The sequence below is a fragment of the Lithobates pipiens genome, unplaced genomic scaffold (assembly GCF_037356315.1).
Source record: "Lithobates pipiens isolate NorthernLeopardFrog02 unplaced genomic scaffold, aLitPip1_a1.2 Scaffold_8, whole genome shotgun sequence".
Taxonomy (NCBI): Eukaryota; Metazoa; Chordata; class Amphibia; order Anura; family Ranidae; genus Lithobates; species Lithobates pipiens.
In genome coordinates, this window is record NW_027507903.1 from 10,194,874 (window position 1) to 10,220,728 (window position 25,855).

The 25,855-nt window shown below is 43.0% G+C and overlaps 1 protein-coding gene across 4 annotated transcripts in view; it reads left to right on the forward strand.

Moving 5' to 3' along the window:
• Positions 1 to 25,855, forward strand: part of LOC143962650 (multiple epidermal growth factor-like domains protein 11) — a 981,904-nt gene that overhangs the window by 954,378 nt on the left and 1,671 nt on the right. The window lies entirely within an intron of this gene.

Here is a 25,855-nt window from a genome sequence, read left to right on the forward strand (position 1 = left end):
GAGCAATGTAAGAAGTGGGTTTCTTAGCTTATTGGATAACAAACCATAACAAACTCAGCCCCTATCCTTTAGGACCTGGGCTCCAACAGCCATGTCGTTAATGCCAGCGAACATGAAGCAGAGACGTAAATTGATCCTCGAGACAGGAGATCCAGGCAATCTGGAAGAGCCTACAGATAGTCTGCTAGAAGCCCGATGAGGTCCCAAGATCCCTGAACCTGGAGACAAAACTTGTTCAGCTCATTGTTGAACCTGGAAGCCAAGAGGTCGTAAAACCCTTTTGGGTGAAGATATCATTCCCCCCCCCCCCCCCCGAGTCCAGATGTTGATAACTGAGAAAGTCCAAATGCCAATTTTCCACACCTGGGATGTGCACAACATGAAGGAGTGCAGAGGTAGAAATTCTAGATTCTAGTCCCTGGTAACAACATATTTTACCTATGCGTCAGAGATAATTCCATTCCAGGTGGTCGCATAGGCTAACAGATGTTCCCTCATTTTGAGAAGTGGTGCTGTCTCCTCATTGTGAGGAAGACTTTCTAGCAGGCTCGGAGGATTTTGGAATCCAAGGTTTGTGATGAAATTGAGTTCCTTGACCTGGACTTAGGCGTGGAAGTCTGGTTTCTTTTGCTGAAGCAAAATGGTGCTCTTTCCTCCAGGGATGTCTTTTCGTAAAGTTGTCCAGGGAGGCACCAAAGAGATGTTTTCCGGCAAAAGGCATAAAGAGTAAGAACTTTTTGCATTGTTCAAGATTTTAGCCCAAAACTCTTTTGTACAGCAGAAGATTCATTTTCGATATGAGACATACAGTGTCCAGAAGCCCATTACCACATTAGTGTTCTGCAACAGGCATGGGTTCTAATTGTAGGATCAGTTAAAGAGGAAGTAAACCCTGATGAGTTTACTTCCTCTTTCATTCCCTGCAAAGGTAAAGCATAATGGACTACTGTGCATCGCATCGCATCGCATAGTAGTCCATTATGTGTCACTTACCTGACACAGGAGCCAGCGAAGTCACCGCTGTCCCCTGTAGTCCGGCGCATCCATCTTCTCGGTGGGGTCTCGCAGCTCCGCCGCTGTCATTCAGCGAAGCCGCGATGACGTCACACACGCGCATGCGCACGGGAGCCGCCACTTGCGGCATATCACCGTTAACCGCGGCGCGCTCAGTGCGCCTGCGCGCCGCTGTCTACGGTGCATGCGGCGCAGACAGCGGTGCCTGTCTTTCAGCAAATATCTCCTAAACCGTGTAGGTTTAGGAGATATTTCTTGGACCTACAGGTACGCCTTAATCTAGGCTTACCTGTAGGTCAAAGTTGGTTGTAAGGGTTTACAACCACTTTAAGATTGACCCATATGCATTGGTCATGTTGTTGGACCATTTCCTCAAGTTTTGGCAAATGGACATGACAGCAATGACATGTTGCAAGGCAGGGCCTGCCAAGATTAATCATCCAAAAAGGACAGATAACACTACTGGTAGTCAGAGTCTTCAAGCGGGAAATGCGATACCCCTAAGAACCTAGGCCTGAGGTGTGCCTTGGCCTAGCTGGTCAGTATGCCTGAAAAGAGGGCATACCCTGAATGTATGAATAAGAAAAATACTATGAGTATGTATGAAAAGCTGGGGGAACGGGTGGGTGGGAACCCAGAAATGCAGACAACACTGGCCCTGACAGAGGAGGAGGATTAAATAGCCCTCTCAGGCTCCTCAGGCCAGCCTTTCCACTTATGTTCAGCTATGTACACAGAAGCAACTGTAGCTAGAAGCATGCCAGAGATAGTGTAGAGGAGAAGGTGCAGAAGAACGCCTGCAACCATACTGGGTCAGCTATCATGGTAGAGATTCTATACATAAAATCTGACATAGTCACAGAAAACTCCTTCCCATATAATGCATAGGAGGAAGCCGCATTGGATGGAACCAGTGAAGCAGGTGGATTTAAGCAAGGAACAATGATCCAGGCTATCGGCATCAGGTCCATGGGAAGGCCTGCAGGACCTCTTCTCTTGCATTTCTGATCCACCATACTGCTAGCATGCCAATATGAAAAGGCACTGATGTTGGACGAGAAGGCCTGGCTCGTAGTCTCCACTCCGATTCATCCCAAAGATGTTGAGGTCAGGACTCTGTGCAGGCCAGTCAAGTTCCTCCATCCTAAACTGGCTCATCCATGTCTTATGGACCTTACTTTGTGCACTGGTCCAAATCATTTGATGGAGGGGGGATTAGGGTGTGGGGTTGCTTTTCAGGGGTTGGGCCTGGCCACTTAGTTCCAGTGAAATGGACAAAGTTTTGGACAATGTCATGCTCCCAAGTTTGTGGGAACAGTTTGGGGATGGCCCCTTCCTGTTCCAAAAGGACTGTGCACCAGTGCACAAAGCAAGGTCCATAAAGACATGGATGAGCGAGTTTGGGGTGGAGGAACTTGACTGGCCTGCACAGAGTCCTGGCCTCAAGCTGACAGAACACCTTTGGGATGAATTAGAGCGGAGACTGAGAACCAGGCCTTCTCCTTCAACATCAGTGCCTGACCTCACAAATGCGCTTCTGTAAGAATGGTCAAACATTCCCATAGACACCCTCCTAAACCTTGTGGAAGCCTTCCCAGAAGAGTCGAAGCTGCAAAGGGTGGGCCAACTCAATACTGAACCCTGCGGACTAAGACTGGGATGTCATTAAAATTCATGTGCGCGTAAAGGCAGGGGTCCCAAAACTTTTGGCAACATAGTGTATTTCGTATTATAGAGAATGCAACATGGGGGTTGGAACACCAAAAAACACCAAGGCGTTCAGGAACCCTATACTCACTATTGGAGTCCCCAAGAAGTAGGTAATTACATCTACATCTGCGACTGAAATAACACTTTTGGTAGACTGTCCTTCGTGTTTTTCTTTTATCAATCACAGGAAGACCCTCCATAAATGACCTACCTGTAGGCCTTAGCCTCATTGCCTATCCTGATACCTCCTTCCTTCTATAACCTTCTGCTTCAATAATCCATTGTTAACGTATCTCATGTGTGGAGATGATGTCCCAGTTATGCTGTATGACAAAAGATGAGGAAAGAAGGTGAAATATGGATGTTGAATGATGATATTATCAAAACATTAACTTGGATGTCAATATTGGATCGCCATATGTCCATCTATATGAATATTATGTGTTATGATAATAGATTTTTATTTTTATTTAGATAATTTACTGCTTTCTGATCCGTTTTAAGAAATCTGATATACTACCGCTTTTCTATGTGCGTGTATTAAAACACGTTGATATATAGTTTATAAATCCGGAGTAAAGTCAATTAAAGCTTTTGCCAGTAGCAGCCAATCAGAGTTTATGTTGCATATTCACAGTACAGATGAGAAAATAAATTATACGATGTGATTGGTGACCACGGGCAACATCCTCTTCCTCCGGTGTTTATAAGACCACCATACTGGTTTGCACTGTTCTATAACTCTAACTCCCCTGTATTGGGGTTGGTCTATTAAAACTGGAGAGTAGACATGTGCACTGACAAAAAAAATGTGTTCATTTTCATTTCATTCGTTTTTTTTTTTTTTTTTTGCTTTTTTTGGAAATTCGTAAATTTCGGGAATTTGCGAATTTCGGATTTCCGAATTTCCAATTTTCGGGATTTCGAATTTCTGGATTTCCGAATTTCCAAATTTTTCGAATTCCGAATTTCCGGATTTTCGCAAATTCAAAAATTCGAAAATCTGAAAAAAAAAAGAAAGAAAATCAGTAACATTCGAAACAATAACTATTAAATTGTAGGTATTGGAATTTCCTTTCAAATTTGGCTGTTTGTGAACGTAACGAATACAAATTTATCTGAAGTTACGAATTATCCGAAATAACGAATGCTGCATCTAAACAAATGGAATGAAAAAGGTTTTATTATTATTATTATTGTTATTTATTATTAATATTATTATTGTTATTTATTATTGTTATTTATTATTTAATTATTTATTTAATTTATTATTTAATTATTTTTGTTATTTATTATTATTTATTATTATTCGATCGTTATGTTCCATTGGTTTAGATACGGCATTCGTTATGTTCCATTGGTTATGTTCCATTGGTTATTTCAGATAATCCCTAACTTCGGATAAATTCGTACTCGTTACATTCACTAACAGCCAAATTTGAAAGGAAATTCTAATACCTATAATCTAATATTTATTATTAGATATTATTTCAGATTTTCGGGTTTTTGAATTTTCCGATTTTCATTCTTATTCTTGGATTTTCAAATTTCCAAATTTTTGAATTTTTGAATTTATGAAATTTCGAATATTCGAATTTCAAACATTTTGAATTTCAGAAATTTAGAAAATTAGAAAATTCATAAATTCCTAATTTCGTAAATTCGTAAATTCGAAATTTCAGAAATTGAAAAGTTCTGAAATTCTGAGATTTCGTGAATTGATGAATTTATTAAAATTTGTTAAAAACCAAATTCGGAACTAAACGAATTGCACATGTCTATTGTACAATATGATTGGTGACAATGGGCAACATCCTCTTCCTCCAGTGTTTTTAAGACCGCCATACTGGTTTGCACTGTTCTATAACTCTAACTCCCCTGTATTGGGATTGGTTTATTAAAACTGTAGAGTAGACATGTGCACTGACAAAAAATGTGTTCATTTTCATTTCATAAATTTTTTTTGCTTTTTTTGTAAATTCGTAAATTTCGGGAATTTGTGAATTTCCAATTTTCGGGATTTCGAATTTCTGGATTTCCGAATTTCCAAATTTTTCGAATTACGAATTTCCGGATTTTCGCAAATTCAAAAATTCGAAAATATGAAAAAAAAGAAAGAAAATCAGTAACATTCGAAACAATAACTATTAAATTGTAGGTATTGGAATTTCCTTTCAAATTTGGCTGTTTGTGAACGTAACGAATACAAATTTATCTGAAGTTACGAATTATCCGAAATAACGAATGCTGCATCTAAACAAATGGAATGAAAAAGGTTTTATTATTATTATTGTTATTTATTATTATTCGATCGTTACGTTCCATTGGTTTAGATACGTCATTCGTTATTTCAGATAATCTGTAACTTCGGATAAATTCGTACTCGTTACATTCACATACAGCCAAATTTGAAAGGAAATTCCAATATCTATAATCTAATATTTATTATTAGATATTATTTCAGATTTTCGGGTTTTCGAATTTTTCAGATTTTCATTCTTATTCTTGGATTTTCAAATTTCCAAATTTTTGAATTTTTGAATTTATAAAATTTCGAATATTCGAATTTCGAACATTTTGAATTTCCGAAATTTAGAAAATTAGAAAATTCGTAAATTCCTAATTTCGTAAATTCGAAATTTCAGAAATTGAAAAATTCAGAAATTCTGAGATTTCGTGAATTAATGAATTTATTAAAATTTGTTAAAAACCAAATTCGGAACTAAACGAATTGCACATGTCTATTATACAATTTGATTAGTGACAATGGGCAACATCCTCTTCCTCCGGGGTTTATAAGACCGCCATACTGGTTTGCACTGTTCTATAACTCTAACTCCCCTGTATTGGGATTGGTTTATTAAAACTGGAGAGTAGACATGTGCACTGACAAAAAATGTGTTCATTTTCATTTCATAAATTTTTTTTGCTTTTTTTGTAAATTCGTAAATTTCAGGAATTTGTGAATTTCCAATTTTCGAGATTTCGAATTTCTGGATTTCCGAATTTCCAAATTTTTTGAATTTCCGGATTTTCGCAAATTCAAAAATTCGAAAATCTGAAAAAAAAAAAGATATAATACAAATTTATCTGAAGTTATGAATTATCCGAAATAACGAATGCTGCATCTAAACAAATGGAATGAAAAAGGTTTTATTATTATTATTGTTATTTATTATTATTCGATCGTTACGTTCCATTGGTTTAGATACGGCATTCGTTATTTCAGATAATCCGTAACTTCGGATAAATTCGTACTCGTTACATTCATTAACAGCCAAATTTGAAAGGATATTCCAATACCTATAATCTAATATTTATTATTAGATATTTCAGATTTTCGAATTTTTTGATTTTCATTCTTATTCTTGGATTTTCAAATTTCCAAATTTTAGAATTTTTGAATTTATGAAATTTCGAAAATTTCGAATTTCCGAAATTTTGAAAATTCCTAAATTCCTAATTTCGGAAATTCGAAATTTCAGAAATTGAAAAATTCAGAAATTCGGAAATTTCGGAATTAACGAATTTATAAAAATTTGGTAAAAAAACAATTTCGTAACTAAACGAATTGCACATGTCTATTGTACGATGTGATTGGTGACAATGGGCAACATCCTCTTCCTCCGGTGTTTATAAGACCGCCATACTGGTTTGCACTGTTCTATAACTCAAACTCCCCTGTATTTAAATATTCACCATAAATTGGGTTTGATTTATTAAAACTGGAGAGTGCAAACTCTGGTGCAGCTCTGCATGGTAGCCAATCAGCTTCTAACTTCAGCTTGTTCAATTAAACTTTGACCAAAAAAAAAAAAAACTGGAAGCCGATTGGTTACTTTACAGGACTACACTGTATTTTGCACACATTGTCTATCTGCATGTAGCTAGAAAATCGGTCATGTCAGTATACTCTTATCCGGTGTGGTTCAGGCACCGAAAAAAAGATTCAGCTCTATCACATTCCCAAACTGTTGTTTTTGTTACATTTTCTTCTAAAGCCCAAAGAGGAACCTAACACTGGCAGATCTTCTGAGTTCCGCAGAGGCGGGGACCAGGAGCAGGATTATTCCTTCAGATAAAATAGGAAACCCTTCTTGAAGAAAACATGGCCACTGCTGACCACCTCTGTGGCTATTACCCTGATTTTCCAAGTCTCTGACCCAGAACAGAAATGAAGATCATGAAAGTCAGAGTAAAGTCAGAAGTCCGTATCTATTTACTGTATTTATTCCATGTTGGCAGCTCAAAGGATTTGAAGCCTGAGAGTCAGCATGACAACCAGGCAACTGGCATTTGAAGAATGAGAATGAGAAGTCAGTGACGGCAGGCTCCATTTTGGTATGGGGGAAATGTTCCATATAAAATAGTGTGTCCCGTGTTTAGCTAGATGCATGGAACTGAGAATTCACTATAACAGTGGTCTGCAAACAGGGACCTTTGCTTGCCTCCTTTAGGCCCTTGGGGCACTATTCCAACCACAACTGACACCAATGATGGGGCACTATTCCTCAAACTGACACCAATGATGGGGCACTATTTTCCTCCCACTGATACCAATGAGGGGGCACTATTCCTCCCACTGACACCAATGATGGGCACCATTCCTACCACTGATACCAACAATGGAGCACTATTCCTGCTACTGACACCAATAATGGGGCACTATTCCTCCCGCTGACACCAATGATGGGCACCATTCCTACCACTGATACCAACAATGGAGCACTATTCCTGCCACTGACACCAATTATGGGGCACTATTCCTCAAACTGACACCAATAATGGGGCACTATTCCTCCCGCTGACACCAATGATGGAGCACTATTCCTCCCACTGATATAAACAATTGAGCACTATTCCTCCCACTGACACCAATGATGGTGCAATATTCCTCCCACTGACACCAATGATGGGGCACTATTCCTCCCACTGACTCCAATGATGGGGCACTATTCCTCCTACTGATACCAATGATGGGGCACTATTCCTCCCACTGATATAAACAATGGAGCACTATTACTCCCACTAAAACCAATGATAGGGCATAGTTTACTCACATTGACACTGGGGCATTTTCTACTTTCCCTAGCCACAGTCCACCCCCCCTAAAGTTTGAAGGACAGTAAACTGGCCCTTTTGTTTAATTTGTTTTTGAGACCCCTGCTATATAACGTGCTGTGCCAGTGCAAATTATCACATGGCCAAACTCGGTTATCGTCAAAATGAATGTGGGCACAGCATAGGCAGTGAAGGTACCCACAGACCTGAGATAAAGGTCTTTGGGTGGTAGAAGACACTTGTAGTTCTTTGGGGGATAGCTGATCAACCTGCTAGAATTTTGGACCAATCTATGTTGTTTCCACTGAGATAAAGCTGGATGTAAACATGAGATGGTCATTGCCCAGTCAGGTCATTTTTGGATCAGACATGCTCTGTGGTAGCAATTTTGACTCTCCAACTGACCAAGCTCAGGGTGATGAGCTTGAAGACTGTGTAATATTTTCTCTTCAAAGATAATTTAACATCACTGGGGTCTGCCCATTTCTCCATTTTTCATTCTCCAATTGGAGTAAACATGCACATTTAGGTGGCCAATATCCAGTCAATCAATGGACATAAGTAAGACCAAGTCGATCGCCAGTTCTGGCAGCATTTTGTTGCCCTACTAGTAGGGAAACTGCCTTGACAATGTAAGCATGTTGATATAATAATAGGCTCACCCAAAAGTGCTATTTTACTTATGTAGCACCGGTACTCCTAAAGAGTACACGCTATGTTTGTAAATTTAGTTTTTTCCTTAGACTAAATTTCACTAAATTGTGATTCTGGCATCAGTTTGGCTGGACTGTGCTATGTTCTGCCTGGTCATAGGTGCATATATCATCTCTGACAGGCATTGGAGCGCAGTCTGGTTGGACGCATTGGGTATCAATCTCTCTCTCGGAGCCAATCAGTGGGTGCGTTGTCCCGCTGTGTATTCCGGGAGAGGGTACTTAAGGTGCTGATGTCACGTGGTTCTGGGTTCCAGTCCAGAAGTATGTTCTGACTCCATGGTCCTGGTGCTCCTGATCAGCCCCTAGAGGCCCTCAAGGCCTGGGATGCAGATCCATCCGTTTTCCGAGTCTCAGAATAGCTAGTCCGAGGCGCAGTAACTGGAAGGAGGATTTCAAGGTGGTCCGGTGCCGTCTCGCATTTGGAGAGGCCCAGCAACTCAAAACGCAACCAGGGGAGGACTCTTCAGAAGAGGGCCATGCACGAGGCTGGCTGCTCGGTAAGAGCCTGGAAGCTGAGTTGAAAGGATACCAAGTAAAGTATTCTGCTGCAAGATTCTGGTACTGTAAGAAAGTTCCTAATTTCATCCTTCGGTTACAACTAAGTTCCTGTGAGAGACTTTCTGTGTTCATCTAAAGTTTTACAACCAAGTATGTAGCAGAGACTTTGCTAAATTTGTTGTCGGCTGCTAGATCCATAAACCAAGATTTATCCGACAGCTGAAGTATCCAGTTGGGAGTGGCTATTCCCTGGATCATCTAGAGAGAGACATCTTTTTGTGTCAGCAGTTTCCAAACAAGTACCTGAGCTTTCCTACCCATACCCTCTATTCCCAACTGAGAGACTGTGTTTTATGCAAATAAAAATTCCTCAAAAAGGATTCAAGTGTCGGTCTCTGCAGTTATTGGGCCATCAACCTCAGGAACCCCTAGACAAAAACAATGAGGTGGAGAAGGTAAACGGTAAGCCCAGCAAAACCAGCCGCTCCTTCGGGAGTCAGTGTTACACTTATAAGGGTGGAGCCTGGTGGGCTTAATTAGCCTTGTCTTGATATCTAAAGTCAAGATCTTCCTGTCATAAGTCTGAATTCTTTTCCCAATCGCCTGAGAGTTTTGGGTGATACATGTTCTAGATCAGTGGTCATCAACCCTGTCCTCAGGGCCCACCAACAGGCCAGGTTTTATGTATTACCTTGGGACATGCAGACTAGAATACTGCAATCACTGAGCAGCAAATGATATCACCTGTCATGTATTTCAGTTATCTTGCAAACCTGGCCTGTTAGTGGGCCCTGAGGACAGGGTTGATGACCACTGTTCTAGATCAGCCATTCTCAACCAGGGTCCTCTGGAACCCTAGGTTCCTCCAGAGTTTTCCAGGGAGTCCTTGAGCTGTAGCTGATTGACATGACGGTGCATTCATAGTTCCTCTGGGCTATTACTACTAGGCAAAGCCAGCAACATGATCCAATTATCTTTTTAGCTGTCTGTAAGGGTTGCAGTTTTCCTATTGCCCATCAATGTAAGAGACATTTTTGCCATTGACACTTGATGAACTTGCTTTAGTAAGGGTTCCTCAAGTCCTGAAGATTATTTTAGGGGTTCCTCTGGGGTAAAAAGGTTTAGAAAGGCTGTTCTAGATCCTCAAGTTGCATTCTTCTCAACATAAAGGGGTGTGTCGACCCAGGAACTCATGTGCAGAGATCTCACCAATATAGTTTCCAAGAGATACAGAAAACGGCCAAATGGTTTAACTCTCTAGCATCTACCAAAAACTGAAATATGACCTTTAAAAGAATCTTTACTTGAATAAAAGTAATTTAGCTGTTTGTTCCCTCACATCCCCCCTTCCAACTTAACATCTAGTGAGCAACTAAACAACGTAAAGTAAAAGTGCTCATTCTGCTTAAATCAGGGTTAATGAACTTGGAAATTCTCTGAAAAGTTGGCCATATCCAAGACAATTGGACTCTTTCCGGACATGCACTCTACATAAAATCTTCCCATCTGGTGGCTGGGCCGAGCATTCAGTTCTACTGATGTTTTGACTACAACTCCAATTCCAAAAAACTTGGGATGCTGCGTAAAATCTACATAAAAACAGAATGCAATGATTTGCATATCTCAAAAACCCAGATTATATTCACTTCAATAGAAAACACATCAAATATGTAAACTGAGAAAATGGACCATTTTAAGAAAAAAGAAAGTAATTGTGAAATTGTTGGCAAGAACACAACTCAAAAAAAAATGGTGTGGTGCTATGTTTAGCATGGTGTAACATCCTCTCTTCTTTTACAACATTCTGTAAACATTTGAGAGAAACGAGTCTTGTTTGTCATATATTTGTTTCAAGATATGCCAAATATATTCATTTGGTGAAAGCTCTGGACTGCAGGCAGGCCAGTTAAGCACCTGGACTCTTCTACTACGAGGCCATGCTGTTGTTATATATGCAGCATGCGATTTTCTGAAATATGCAAGGTGAAAAGGAAGTCATCTAGATAGGAGAAGATGCTGCTCTAAAACCTGGATATATCTTTCAGCATGGATGCTGCCTTTACTTATGTGCAAGCTGCCCATTCCATATGCTCTAATGCCCCTCCATACCATCAGAGATGCCAGCTTTTGAACTGAGCGCAGATAACAAGCCGGAAGATCCGTCTCCTCTTTAGTCTGGAGGATGTGGCGCCCATGGATGCTAAATAGAAAGTCACATTTTGATTAGCCTGACACACAGAACAGTTTTCCACTTTGCAACAGACCATTTTAAATGAGCCTTGGCCTAGAGAAGACGGTGGCGTTTCTGGATCATGTTCAGATATGGCTTCTGAAATATGCAAGGTGAAAAGGAAGTAATCTAGATAGGAGCAGATGCTGCTCTAAAACCTGGATATATCTTTCAGCATGGATGCTGCCTTTACTTATGTGCAAGCTGCCCATTCCATATGCTCTAATGCCCATCCATACCATCAGAGATGCCAGCTTTTGAACTGAGCGCAGATAACAAGCCGGAAGGTCCGTCTCCTCTTTAGTCTGGAGGACGCGCCGCCCATGGACGTAAATAGAAAGTCAAATTTTGATTAGTCTGACCACAGAACAGTTTTCCAGTTTGCAACAGACCATTTTAAATGAGCCTTGGCCTAGAGAAGATGGTGGCGTTTCTGGATCATGTTCAGATATGGCTTCTAATTTGCATGATGGAGCTTTACTTTGTATTTTTGGATGGCACAGCAAACGGGGTTCACAGACAGTGATTTCTGGAAGTATTCCTGCGCCTGTACATACCTGTCATACCTGTTTGCATGCAGTGCCGTATGAGGGCCTGAAAGTCACAGGCATCCTATAATGCGTTTCGGCCTTATCCCTTGCACATAGAGAATTATCCAGATTCTCTGAATCTTTTTATGATATCATGTACTGTAATTGATAAGATATTTAAAGTCTTTGCAATTTTATGTTGAGGAGCATCATTCTGAAATTGTTTGACAATTTGTAGACACTGTTTTTTACAGATTGGTTAACCTCCGCCCATCTTTACTTCTGAGAGACTCTGACTCTCTAAGATGCTGTTTTTATACCCACTCTTGTTACTTGTTACCTGTTGCCAATTAACTTAATTAGTAGAAAAATGTTCATCCAGCTTTTCCTTGTTAGTACCACTTTTCCAGCTCTTTATTGTGTCCCAACTTTCTGGGGACGTGTTTTCTATTTTCTGTTGTGGATAAAATACGGGTTCATGAGAGTTGCAAATCATTGTATTCTGTTTTTATGTAGATTTTACACAACGCCCCAACTTCTGGAATTGGGGGTTGTACGAAATGAATGTATCTGACCTGTAAATTGATGTCGGCATTTTATTTTTATTAATTGGTCGCATTGGTAGTGCAACTAAAGGAGGCCAGTGAAGCAACAGGAGATCAGAGTGATCTCTCTAGCAGCTATAAAGTGGACCCACACAAGTTCAAAAGTTCCATTAACTTTGCATCAAACGATGATCGTCCTTAATTAGCTTCAATGGGAAAACATCTTATATAAAATGTGCATGTATTTTGATCTTTGCTTCCTAAAGTGAAGCTAATTATGTGAAAGTTCTGTATATTGCATAATTGGTGCTGACGTGAACAGATATTGCTGAATTGTCACAAAGTTAAAGGAAGGTGGATGTTTTGAGGGCGCAAAGGATAATTAACCCAAGAACAAAAATGTAATATATTACATTAGCAGCTGTATTAGCAGCTGTATTAGCTTTCTTTTTTCAACCTCTTGGTGCCGGCCGCACGCAAATATGCGGCCTCTCGGCAGGTGGTTCTCAGTACCGAGCGGCCGCATATTTGCGTGCATTAATGCAAATACCACTGTGCCAAGAGCGTGTGCCCTGGGGCCCTGTTTTTATCAGGATTTTGGCTCCAAAGCACAAGTCTCTACCTCGTTCCTGTCCTTGCTAGAACACTGCCCCTCCTGCTAAGGCTATACCCTCCGCAATATTGTGCCCCACTCCATGCCAGAGGCCTCCACATTCCTGGCCGTTGACCTTTATACGGTATCCCCAAGGAAGCAATGTCCACACATACAATGGTGTGAAAAAGTGTTTGCCCCCTTCCTCATTTCCTGTTCCTTTGCATGTTTGTCACACTTAAGTGTTTCGGAACATCAAACCAATTTAAACAATAGTCAAGGACAACACAAGTAAACACAAAATGCAATTTGTAAATGAAGGTGTTTATTATTAAAGGTGAAAAAAAATCCAAACCATCATGGCCCTGTGTGAAAAAGTGATTGCCCCCCTTGTTAAAACATACTATAACTGTGGTTGTCCACACCTGAGTTCAATTTCTCTAGCCACACCCAGGCCTGATTATTGCCACACCTGTTCACAATCAAGGCATCACTTAAATAGGAGCTGCTTGACACAGTAAGGTCCACCAGAAGATCCTTAAAAGCTACACATCATGCCGAGACCCAAAGAAATTCAGGAACAATTGAGAAAGAAAGTAATTGAGATCTATCAGTCTGGAAAGGGTTATAAAGCCATTTCCAAAGCTTTGGGAATCCAGCGAACCACAGTGAGAGCCATTATCCACAAATGGCGAAGACATGGAACAGTGGTGAACCTTCCCAGGAGTGGCCGGCCACCCAAAATTACCCCAAGAGCGCAGCGACGACTCATCCAAGAGGTCACAAAAGACCCCACAACAACGTCCAAGGAACTGCAGGCCTCACTTGCCTCAGTTAAGGTCAGCGTTCATGCCTCCACCATCAGGAAAAGACTGGGCAAAAATGGCCTGCATGGCAGAGTTCCAAGGAGAAAACCACTGCTGAGCAAAAAGAACATCAAAGCTCGTCTCAATTTCTCCACAACACATCTTGATGATCCCCAAGACTTTTGGGACAACATTCTGTGGACCGATGAGACAAAAGTGGAACTCTTTGGAAGGTGTGTGTCCAAGTATATCTGGCGTAGAAGGAACACTGCATTTCATAAAAAGAACATTATACCAACAGTAAAATGTGGTGGTGGTAGTGTGATGGTCTGGGGCTGTTTTGCTGCTTCAGGACCTGGAAGACTTGCCGTGATAAAAGGAACTATGAATTCTGCTGTCTACCAAGAGATCCTGAAGGAGAATGTCCGACCATCTGTTCGTGTACTCAAGCTGAAACGAACTTGGGTTCTGCAGCAGGACAATGATCCTAAACACACCAGCAAGTCCACCACCGAATGGCTGAAGAAAAACAAAATGAAGACTTTGGAGTGGCCTAGCCAAAGTCCTGACCTGAATCCTATTGAGATGTTGTGGTATGACCTTAAAAAGGCCGTTCATGCTCGAAAACCCTCTAATGTAACTGAATTAGGACAATTCTGCAAAGATGAGTGGGCCAAAATTCCTCCAGGACGCTGTAAAAGCCTCATTGCACGTTATCGCAAACACTTGGTTGCAGTTGTTGCTGCTAAGGGTGGCCCAACCAGTTATTAGGTTTAGGGGGCAATCACTTTTTCACACAGGGCCATGATGGTTTGGATTTTTTTTCACCTTTAATAATAAACACCTTCATTTACAAATTGCATTTTGTGTTTACTTGTGTTGTCCTTGACTATTGTTTAAATTGGTTTGATGTTCCGAAACACTTAAGTGTGACAAACATGCAAAGGAACAGGAAATGAGGAAGGGGGCAAACACTTTTTCACACCACTGTAGATAGGGTTGCTGCACTTTACGGGTGGTACTTAGGAACTGGCATAAACAGTCACATCACATCATGATAAACTGTACATTCCAGAGTTACTTGACATTGTCAATCACATTTAGTGGACGGTCTGCGGCAGTCACATGTGAAAGCATAATGCAGCATTTTTAAGCAGCCATCTTCCCTCTAACATGCAGATCAATTGAGGACACGCTGCCAGTGCAGGGAGCCAATATGTGCATTTATTTTTCTTCCTTGACATGAAGCAGATCGTGCACCTAATGTGAAAGGTCCACTTTTTGAGTGAGTCCTCTTTCTGAAATGTAGCATAAACACTTAGGCCACGTACACACGCGGGGACTGTTCGGCCAACTTTGTCCGCTGAACAGTGTTTCGGCGGACAGTCCGCCCGTGTGTGGGCTTTCAGCGGACAGTTTCAGCGAACAGTCCGCTGAACAAGGTTTTTCGGAAATTCCGAAACTTTGTTTCAGCGAACAGTCCCCTCGTGTGTAGGCTTGTTCGTCAAACTAAGTTCCGCGCATGCTCAGAAAGGATTTACACGCCGAAAGTTATAATGCAGTGTATAGGACGTCGTATTTTTCGTCCCGTCGTACGTGCCGTTCACGTCATCGCGCACGGTTTCAGCAAACTGTTCGTTCGTCGTGTGTGGCCATGTCCGTCCATGCTAATTTTGAGCGGACTGTTTGCTGAAACTGTTTGACGGACAAAGTTGGCCGAACAGTCCCCGCGTGTGTACGCGGCCTCAGAAACAAATGTAGGGGGGATAGTTACATCGAATACTCACCTTTACCCCAGCACCCACCTGCAGTGCCCAGGTGAGTGTGATGTAATTTCCCTTTAAGCAAGATCTGATAATCCACTTGTCTCCCAAGGCACAGTTATAAATGGCATGGTAGATAAGTGGTTAAATCAAGCTTATGGCTGCTACAGCTGTGAGTTTGGTGCCAGCTTTAATGGCCAATGAAGGGCTCTCCGATAAAAGTGATCCAGGTGGCTCTAGAGCAGGGATATGCAATTAGCGGACCTCCAGCTGCTGCAAAACTACAAGTCCCATGATACCTCTGCCTCTGGGTGTCATGCTTGTGGCTGTCAGAGTCTCGCTATGCCTCATGGGACTTCTAGTTCTGTAACAGCTGGAGGTCTGCTAATTGAATATCCCTGCTTTAGAGGCTACAATTTGGTTGGTTGTTAGAGGCTACCTTTTTTATACACAGCTGTGTGCTGTCTTTTGCCTCCCACAGGCCGGCACAGGATCAGGGGGCGCAAGGTCAAAGGTTAAAGTGGTTGTAAAGGGCTAAAGGCACATTCTATCCATGAAGGTAAAATACCTTCTGTGTGCTGCTCCTCCCAGCCTCACTCTATTACTCACCTGAGCTCCCTCTCAATCCAGCTATGTGCATGAGAGCCTCGGCTGTCCCGGGACTCTCTCTCCTCATTGGAGAGGGAGTCCCGGGACAGCCGCTGCTGTCAGTCACAGCCAGTGAGCCAATGAGGAGAGAGTGGGGGCAGGGCTAAGCCACGGTTCTGTGTCTTATGGTTGCATAGAGCAGGGCTCAGGAGCGAGCACGCACCAGTGGCCCCATAGCAGGGGACCGGAGAAGAGGACACACCACTGCTAAAAGGTCCAGCTATGACTGTATTCAAAATAAGTCAGGGTGACAAGCCAAAGAGTAGTCTACATGTTTTGGGGGGCCGAAAAGCACCCTCTTCAGAGTCTGATAAAAAAAACAATGAATTAACTAGAAGTGAACTGGACCTAGAGTGCCTGTTCACACCAGAACACAGTGTGGGCAATCCGCATTGTGTGTACATTTCCCCGAACCACATTCAAAACGCATTGCAGTTGCAATCTGCAGCAGGTGTCATTGAGTTAACGACATCCCCCAAATGCAGTTTGCAAAAGCAGTGCCTTTGCCTGCACCGGATTGCATTGCACAGAAGTCCCATGCCATCCGGTTGCACTGCGCTTTTGTAAAATAATGCCTGCACTACTTCTGCTGTGGTCCAGTGTGATTCAGCCCATTGAAAATGAATGGGCTCAAATCGCACTACATGTGCAATTCCTGGAGTGAGCCGGCCCTTAAAGGCTTATGCCGTGTACAAACGAACAAATTGTCCGGCGGACTTAGTCCGGCAAACAATCCGGCAAACAGTCCGCCGGACTTTCTAACGAACGAACTTGGCCACACACGGACACTCCGAAAGTCCGGCGATTTCTAACGCAATGACGTACAGCACGTATGACGGGACTAGAAAAAGGAAGTTCAATAGCCAGTAGCCAATAGCTTCCTTCTCGTACTTGCTTCTGAGCATGCGTCATTCTTAGTCCGCCGGACTAGAACACTGACGAACGTATTGTCCGCTGAAAGCCAAGTCCGGCCGACAAATTTTGAGTCAAAACTACTTTCTAAATCCGATGAAAAAGTCCGCTGGAGCCCACACACGATCGAATTGTCCGGTGTAATGCGGTCGTGTGTACCCAGCATTAGTTCACCTTTTTGTGTAAAAAATCAATGCACATATTCCCGCAGAAAAAAAACGATGCATTTATTATTTTTCCCCCTCGGGAGCCTGGTAGATCATGGGTGCAATGCCAGGCTCCTGCAGACTCTCGCTACAGCTGTTTGCCGTACCTCTCATATAGGCAGGCATTAGTGAAGAGCAGGAAGATCCATAATCTAGACATGTGCAATTCCTGTAGTGCTGAATTCTTCAAATTTTTTTCAATTTCCGAAATTCCAAATTTCCGAATTTTAAAATTTCCGTTTTTCGGAAATGGAAAAAATTCTAAATTTCAGAAATTCGGAGATTCCAAATTTCGGAAATTGTAAAATTCTAAATTTCGGAAATTCTAAAATTTTCAAATCTGAATTTTCAGATTTCCGAATTTCCAAAAAAAGCAAAAAAAGAATGAAACAAAAACGAACAAATTTTTGTCAGAGCACATGTCTACCATAAACGAAGAGATCACTCACCAGCACCCTCGCATTTCATTGAGAACTACTTAGCATGATGGAAGATAGTAGTACATTCATTTACAGCACGCTGATGTTTGGGCGGAGCCCCAGGGAAGGATTGGGGGGGGGGGGGGGGCTGCTGGAGCATGTTACACATTATACCCTATATATGTTGTAATGGTGTAACATGCTCCCAAAGATGAACTTCTCTTTTAATTGTATTTTTTCCAGTGTGAATACTTCCTGGAATCCATCTGCTGTTAGCTCAGGCATGCAGGCAGGAGGGTATGTTTAGCAGAGAAAGCCCCTCCTCCTATGAAGACTGCTGGGATGTATGACATCATTTTGGCCTAGGCCAGCAACCAGGAAGCAACTGAAGAAATGTAAAAAAAAAAAAAAAAAGATCTATAAAATAAGTAAATATAATACACCTTCCTATCTATTTACTAATGCTAGGAGCATAAGGATACAAAATGGTTCATGATCATTAAGAGAGTTTAGTGCCGCTTTAAAAACATTTTTTATAAAGTGTACAATGGTCAGTGCCGAGACAAGGTCATCCAGAGCCCAGGGCAAACATGCCAAACTGCACCCCCCACCCCCAAGGTGTGTGAGAATTATGCATCATCAAAAATCCCTCCCCCACAAAAATGAAGACTGAGCACTAATCTTTTTCGCCCCCTAAGCATAAATGCCCCCTCCTCCCAATGAAAATTTGCTCCCCTGCTGAAATCCTCCCTCCCAGCACAAATCTTAACCTCCCCAACCCCCAAATCCCCCCAATTCCAGTGCCCCCCCAAAAGAAAATCACTCCTCCTAGCACAAATTCTCTACCCCTTAAAATTGCCCCTCCCAATAACCCCACTGCAAATCCCCCCCTTCCAGCACAAAGTGCCCCAACCATCCCTCCTAGCACAAATCTTCTTCCCCCATTCCTCCTCCCCCTACATTTTAGCATACCTCGCAAATTTCCCCTCCTAAAACAATACTTACTCCCTGCTGCCCCCCAAATCCCCCTTTCCAACACAAATTCCCTCCCCCATTTTCCATGTGGTGCCCCCCCCCCACCTCACATGATACCACAGTGCCCAGGGCAGCCTTCCCTCCTGCCCACCCCTTGTCCCGGCCCTGACAATGGCTTCTAGAAGGGAAATTGAAATGACATGCAGTCAAATTCCAAGTACTCCTTGGGGCTCAACTGCTTCCTGCCGGCCGTATAGTGAAATCACAGACCGGCGGGAGCACTCTCATTCTGGGAGGACGTCATATGACGTCTCCCTATTCTTGCCGCAATTGGTGGTGTGTTGTGTTCTCTCGGATACAGAGCATCACCGATCACGGTAAAGAGTCTGTGACGCAGGCTCTTTACCATGTGATCGGCTGTGTCCAATCACAGCTGATCACAGTTTAAATAGGAAATGCTGGTTATCAGCATTCCTCAGCGGTGACATCTGCACTGATCATCAGTGCCCACCTGTGCTGCCAATCAGTCCCCGCCAGTGATGTCAATCAATGCCCATCAGTGATGCCTGTCAGTGCCTTGTCATCAGTGCCCATTAGTGCCACCTGAGAAGAGAAAAGAGCCGATAACCGGCTTGTGTTAAAGGGACATCACCTCTGGGGGAATCTAGAATGGAAAAGGACCTGGGGGTCCTAGTAGATGATCAGCTCAGCAATGGCATGCGATGCCAAGCTGCTGCTCACAAAGCAAACAGAATATTGGCATTAAAAGGGGATCAACTCCAGAGATAAAACGATAATTCTCCCGCTTTACAAAACTCTGGTCCGGCTGCACCTGGAGTATACTGTCCAGTTCTGGGCACCAGTCCTCAGGAAGGATGTACTGGAAATGAAGCGAGTACAAAGAAGGGCAACAAAGCTAATAAAGGGTCTGGAGGACATTAGTTATGAGGAAAGGTTGCGATCACTGAACTTATTCTCTCTGGAGAAGAGAGGCTTGAGAGGGGATATGATTTCAATTTATAAATACCGTACTGGTGACCCCACAATAGGGAGAAATCTTTTTTTGCGGAATGGAGTTTAACAAGACACGTGGCCACTCATTAAAATTAGAAGAAAAGAGGTTTAACCTTAAACTACGTAGAGGGTTCTTTACTGTAAGCCCTTGTACACACAGTCGGACATTCCGACAACAAAATCCGTTGGATTTTGTCCAAAACTTTTGTTGCATACACACAGTCGGACAAAGTTGTCGGAAAATCCGATCGTACGTAACGTGATGACGTTATTTCGTTACAACAGGACTACGTTCAGGCTAGTAGCCAATAGCTTTGGTCTAGGAATTTGATCTGAGCATGCGCGGCACTTTGTCCGATGGGAATTCTCTACACATGATCGGACAAAGTCCGATCGGATCATGTTGTTGGAAAGTTTTATAGCCCAGCTCTAAAACTTTGTCCGTCGGATATTCTGACAGAAACAGTCCGATGGAGCCCACACACAGTCGGATTATCCGACAACGCGGTCCGATCAGACATTTTCCGTCAGAATGTCCGACCGTGTGTACAAGGGCTAAGAGCGGCAAGGATGTGGAATTCCTTTCCACAGGCGGTGGTTTCAGTTGGGGGGGGGGGGGGGGTGGATAATCAGATCTTGCTTAAAGGGAAATTACATCACACTCGCCTGGGCACCGCAACATACAGGGATATACAACGTAATAATAACATATAATCACACACATAGGTTGAACTTGATGGACTTGTGTCTTTTTTCAACCTCACCTACTATGTAACTGATAATCAGGGCACTGATTATCAGTGTTCTGATTATCAGTGCAATCTCACCAGTGCTGCCAATCAGTGCTTCCAATCTGTGCCTCCTCATCAGTGCCCATCAGTGCCACCTAGCCATGCCATCTATAAGTGCCCAAAAGTGCTGCCTATCATTGCCCAATATTAGGGCCACCTCATCAGCGCACATCTGTGAAGGAGAAAAATTACTTTTTTACAAAATTTTATAACAGAAACTAAGGCCGCGTACACACGGGCGGACTATCCGTCCAACTAAGTCCGTCAGACAATCCGACAGACAGTCCGTCCTACTTTCGAATGAACGGACTTGACCACACACGACGAACAGACAGTCCGCTGAAAGCTTGCGCGATGACGTGTACAGCACGTACGACGGGACTAGAAATACGACGTCCAATACACAGCAATGCAACCTTCGGCCGTGTAAATCCTTTCTGAGCATGCGCCATACTTGCCTACACACGAGCGGACTGTCCGCTGAAACCAAGTTTGGACGGACAATATTACGGAAATTCCGAAAGACTTAGTCCGCCAGACTGTCCGCTGAAAAAGTCCGCTGAAGCCCACACACGAGCGGATTGTCCGCTGAAACACGTTTCAGCGGACCAAGTCCGTCAGACAGTCCGCCCGTGTGTACGCGGCCTTAGAAAAACTTTTTTTTTAGCAAAATAAAAAAAACAAAACAGTGGTGATTATTTAACTACCACCAAAAAAAAAGCTCTATTTGTCTTAATTAAAAATGTAATTTGGGGTAGAGTATTGCATGACCGCGCAATTGTCATTCAAAGAGTGCGAGCGCTGAAAGCTGAAAATTTGGCCTGGGCAGGAAGGGGGTGAAAGTGCCCGGTAGGCAAGGGGTTAAATTACGATTTTTTTTTAAAAATAATTGCAAATATATTGTTGAGCAACAACGCACCCTGCACTGTGGAACAGGAACCCAAGAGCTTTGATGTAATGGTAAAACTGCTGCCAAAAAAAAAATGCAGATCCCAATCCATCCCAGTATAGCTTTGTACCAGTCAGGTATCGCTGGAGTCGGCTCAGCGGCAGAAGTTAGAAAACTGCAGTGAGGCTTAGAGAGTTGTAGCCGCAATTTATGCAAATTCATATGGTGGATGGGGAACAATGGTGATTGCAATACTTCCTTTACCTCCTCCCTTCCCCTACCATTGCCTTCCTCTCGCACCGTACAGCAGGGACCTCAAAGGTTTTAGGTTCTTTAGTCTTCACTAAACTACATTTCTTATGGCATTCAGCCGTCATTGACTATGCACAGCCCATTATTATCCTTGGTGTTTAAAGATCCATTTGTTCTGCGTGTTGTACAGCGGGGAGGAGAAGCAGCAACAGATCATACAATTTGTAGTTATGCAGTAATAAATGAGTAATGAAGCTTTTGTACCAGAGCTTATTGTGTAATGCAGAGAAAGAAGTGAGTAGCACAATGCCAGAGTAATTCACCTCGACTTTTGTATGAGATTTGTGGAATTTACGTGTGAAAAAGACCTCAGCGATCAACAATCCTGATTCTTCTAATAATTGGAGAAAAGTGCCCATCGGTCTCTAGAAAATTGAGTTTTTTTTCTTATTTTTGTGTGCATACATGTGTATAATGCCCCATACACACGGTTGGAAATTTCCGATGGAAAAAGTCCGATCGGATTATGTTGTCGGAAAATTCGATCGTGTGTGGGCTCTATCAGACTTTTTCTGTCGGTTTTTACTGACGCACAAAGTTTGAGAGCAGGGTCTAAAATGTTTCGACAACAAAATCCGATCGCAGATATTCCGATCGTGTGTAGACAATTCCGACGGACAAAGTGCCACGCGTGCTCAGAATAAACTAAGAGATGAAAGCTATTGGCTACTGACCCGTTTATAGTCCTCGACGTACGTGTTGTACGTCACCTCATTCAGAACGATCGGATTTTCTAACAACTTTGTGCGACCGTGTGTATGCAACACGAGTTTCAGCCAAAATCTGTTGGAAAAAATCTGACGGATTTTGTGGTCGGAATGTCCGACCCTGTGTATGGGGCATAAAGGAAATATGGGAGCTGCCATTTAGTAAGTCACTGATCTGGGATGAGTATGGAGATCCGGAGTTCCAAGACTTCACTGTGTCAGGACCAGGTCTCTACTTAGGCCAACATACAGTAGGTTGAGGTATAGGACATTAGAGGTGCCAGGGAGGTGCCCACCGCCAACCACAAATCATGTTCTTGACTGTCAGTGACAGAAGATTGTCCAGCTCCCTCCAGAACAATCTTGGGATGGGTATGGAGACACTTTACTGTGCCAAGGCTAGATCTCTTGATGGGGCATCAGGGGAACCAAGAACACCACTCACTGTCAACCCCAAATGATATTCTTAACTGTCAATAACGTTCCTGTGTATAATAAAAGACTGTTCAGCTGCCCTACAGAGAAAACTTGGGTTGGATATGGAAATCAACAGTCCCAACACTTCACTGTGTCAGGGCCAGATCTCCACTGAGCCAACATAACTCACAGCAGAAGGAATTAGTAGTGCCATTGATGGCATACTGTCAGTAGTCACTGATCTGGGATGAGTATGGAGATCAGGAGTCCAAAAACTTCACTGTGCCAGGACCAGGTCTCTACTTAGGCCAACAAACAGTAGGATAGGGCATTAGAGGTGCTAGGGAAAGCCCACCGCCAACCGCAAATCATGTTCTTGACTGTCAGCGACAGAAGACTGCCCACCTCCCTCCAGAACAATCTTGGGATGGGTATGGAGACACTTTACTGTGCCAAGGCTAGATCTCTTGATGGGACATCAGGGGAACCACGAACACCACTCACTGCCAACCCCAAATTATTCATATTCTTCTAATAATAGGAGAAAAATTCCCATCAGTTTTTAGAAAATTAACGTATTTTTTATTTTTGTGAGCATGGATGTGTGTAAAGGAAATATGGGAGCTGCCATTTAGTAAGTCACTGATCTGGGATGAGTATGGAGATTAGGAGTCCCAAAACTTCACTGTGTCAGGACCTGGTCTCTACTTAGGCCAACATACTGTAGGTCGGGGTATTAGGGGTGCCAGAGGAGGCACACCAGCAACCACAAATCATGCTCTTGATGGTCAGTGACAGATTCTCTTGTTTGGTGAAAGACCATCCACCTCCCTCCAAAACAATCTTGGGATGGGTATGGAGATGAGGAGTCCCAACACTTCACTGTATCAAGAGCAGATAGCCTGATAGGGCATCCTGATGAACCAGAAACGCCACACACTGCCAACCACAAATCATATTCTTGACTGTCAGCAAACACATTCCTGTGTATAATAAAAGGCTGTCCCGCTGCCATACAGAGCAAACTTTGGGTTGGATATGGAAAATCGAGAGTCCCAACACTTCATTGTGTCAGGGCCAGATCTCCACTGAGCCAACATAAGCCAGGGCAGGGGGCATCAGTAGTGCCACTGCTTTATGGATTTACCTGTGATAAAGATGAAGACTATGGCAATCAAAAATTCAGATTCTTCTAATAATAGGAGAAAAGTGTCTGTCGATTTCTAGAAAGTTTATTTTTATTTTTGTGAGCATAGATTTGTATAAAGGTAATATGGGAGCTACCACTAAGAAAGTCACAGTTCTGAAATGAGTATGTCAGGGCCAGATCTCTACTTGGCTAACATAGGTCGGGGCAATGGGCATTAGGGGTGCCACAGAAAGCACACTGTCTATCACAAATCCTGTACTTTACTGCCAGTAATACATTCCTGCGTATAGGAAAAAACTGTCCAATGCCCTCTAGAGTAAACTAGGCATGAGTATGGATATCAGGAGTCCCAACACTTCACTATATCAGGAGCAGATCTTTACTTGGCCAACATAGTTTGTGGCATGGGGCATTAGGGGTCAGCACACTGCTTATCACAAATGATGTTCTTGATTGCCAGTAACTCATTCCAATGTATAAAAAAAGACTGTACACTGCCCTCCAGAGTAAACTTGGCATGAGTATGGATATCAGGAGTTCCGACACGTCACTGTGTCAGGAGCAGATCTATAGTTCGCCAATATAGGCCAAGGCATCAGGGGTGCCAGGGACAGCACACCGACAACCACAAATCATGTTTTTGATCATCAGTATTCCATTCCCATGTATAATAAAAGACTGTCCAACTGCCCTCCGGAGTAAACTTGGGATGAGTATGGCGATCAGGAGTCTCAGCAGTTCACTGTGTCAGGGGCAGATCTCTACGTCAACATAGGCCAAGGCATACAGAATTATAGGTGCCAGGGACAGCACACTGCCAACCACAAATCATGTTCTTGGCTTTCAGTAACACATTCCCATGTATAATAAAAGACTGCTTCACTGACCTCCAGAGTAGTCTTGGGATGGGTATGGAGATCAGGAGTCCCAACACTTCACTGGGTCCAGGGCAGATTGCTATTTAGCCAACATAGAGCTGGGGGATAGAGCATCAGGGGTGCCAGGGACAGCACACTGCCAACCCCAGATCATGTTCTCGACTGACAGTAATACATTCCCATGTATAATAAAAAACACATCCACTGTCCTCCAGAGCAATTTTGTTGGGTCCTCGTTGTTGCTGCATCCATACAGTTTGTGTATTTTGGTTGGTGGTAGTTAAACTCACCACCCTGAGTCCACACACCTAGAACCAAACTGCTAGTACAGAATAGTTTCTTCCTGCCACCGTTTATAAGTGTACTGGTGAAGGGGAGCAAACTGTCTATCCTATTTCAGCCTCTCTACCCCAAGCCTCTGTATTGCTTGTACAACTGTAAAGTGTAAGCTTGTTAGTGTGCTACTAAGGCTAGCCACTGAACTGGGGTACAAAACTGTTAGCCTGGGGAAGAAAGAGAGGTATTTAAAATGGTCATCTTAGAGGAGCAGGAGTAATGTAAAACCTAACCTAGGTGTAACGTACCTCCAAAGGAGCCACTGACTTTCATTGTCTCATGCCCCCAAACTCAGTGCACACACAGCCAGGCACACAATATTGTTTTTTTGTCATTGGCTAAAAAAAAACAGTCTAAGTATGTCTTATGTATATTAATGACAGTGATTCGATGAACCACAGCGATATAAAAGTGTCAGCTGCCGCTTAAAAAGCAATAAATTGCCTAAAGTGGCAGTCTCAGCCTGGAAACGCCCCCCAATGTGTTTCGCTCCGCCCACTAGCGCTTACTCATGGGGATGGACCGCTCTCCTCACCCCTAGACAAAAATGAGCAGTTAACCCATCCCAGTCTTTGGAAGATATCACCCCCCAGCTTAGACTACAGCTGAGACCTTGATGACCTCTAAGCAGTGTCTCCAGCAGACTGTCCTGAGGGGCAGAGCCCCTTAGACAGGGGGCTCCTCCAGCAGGACTAGACCTAGGATACGCACACTCTGCGCAAGGCTTCAGACTATT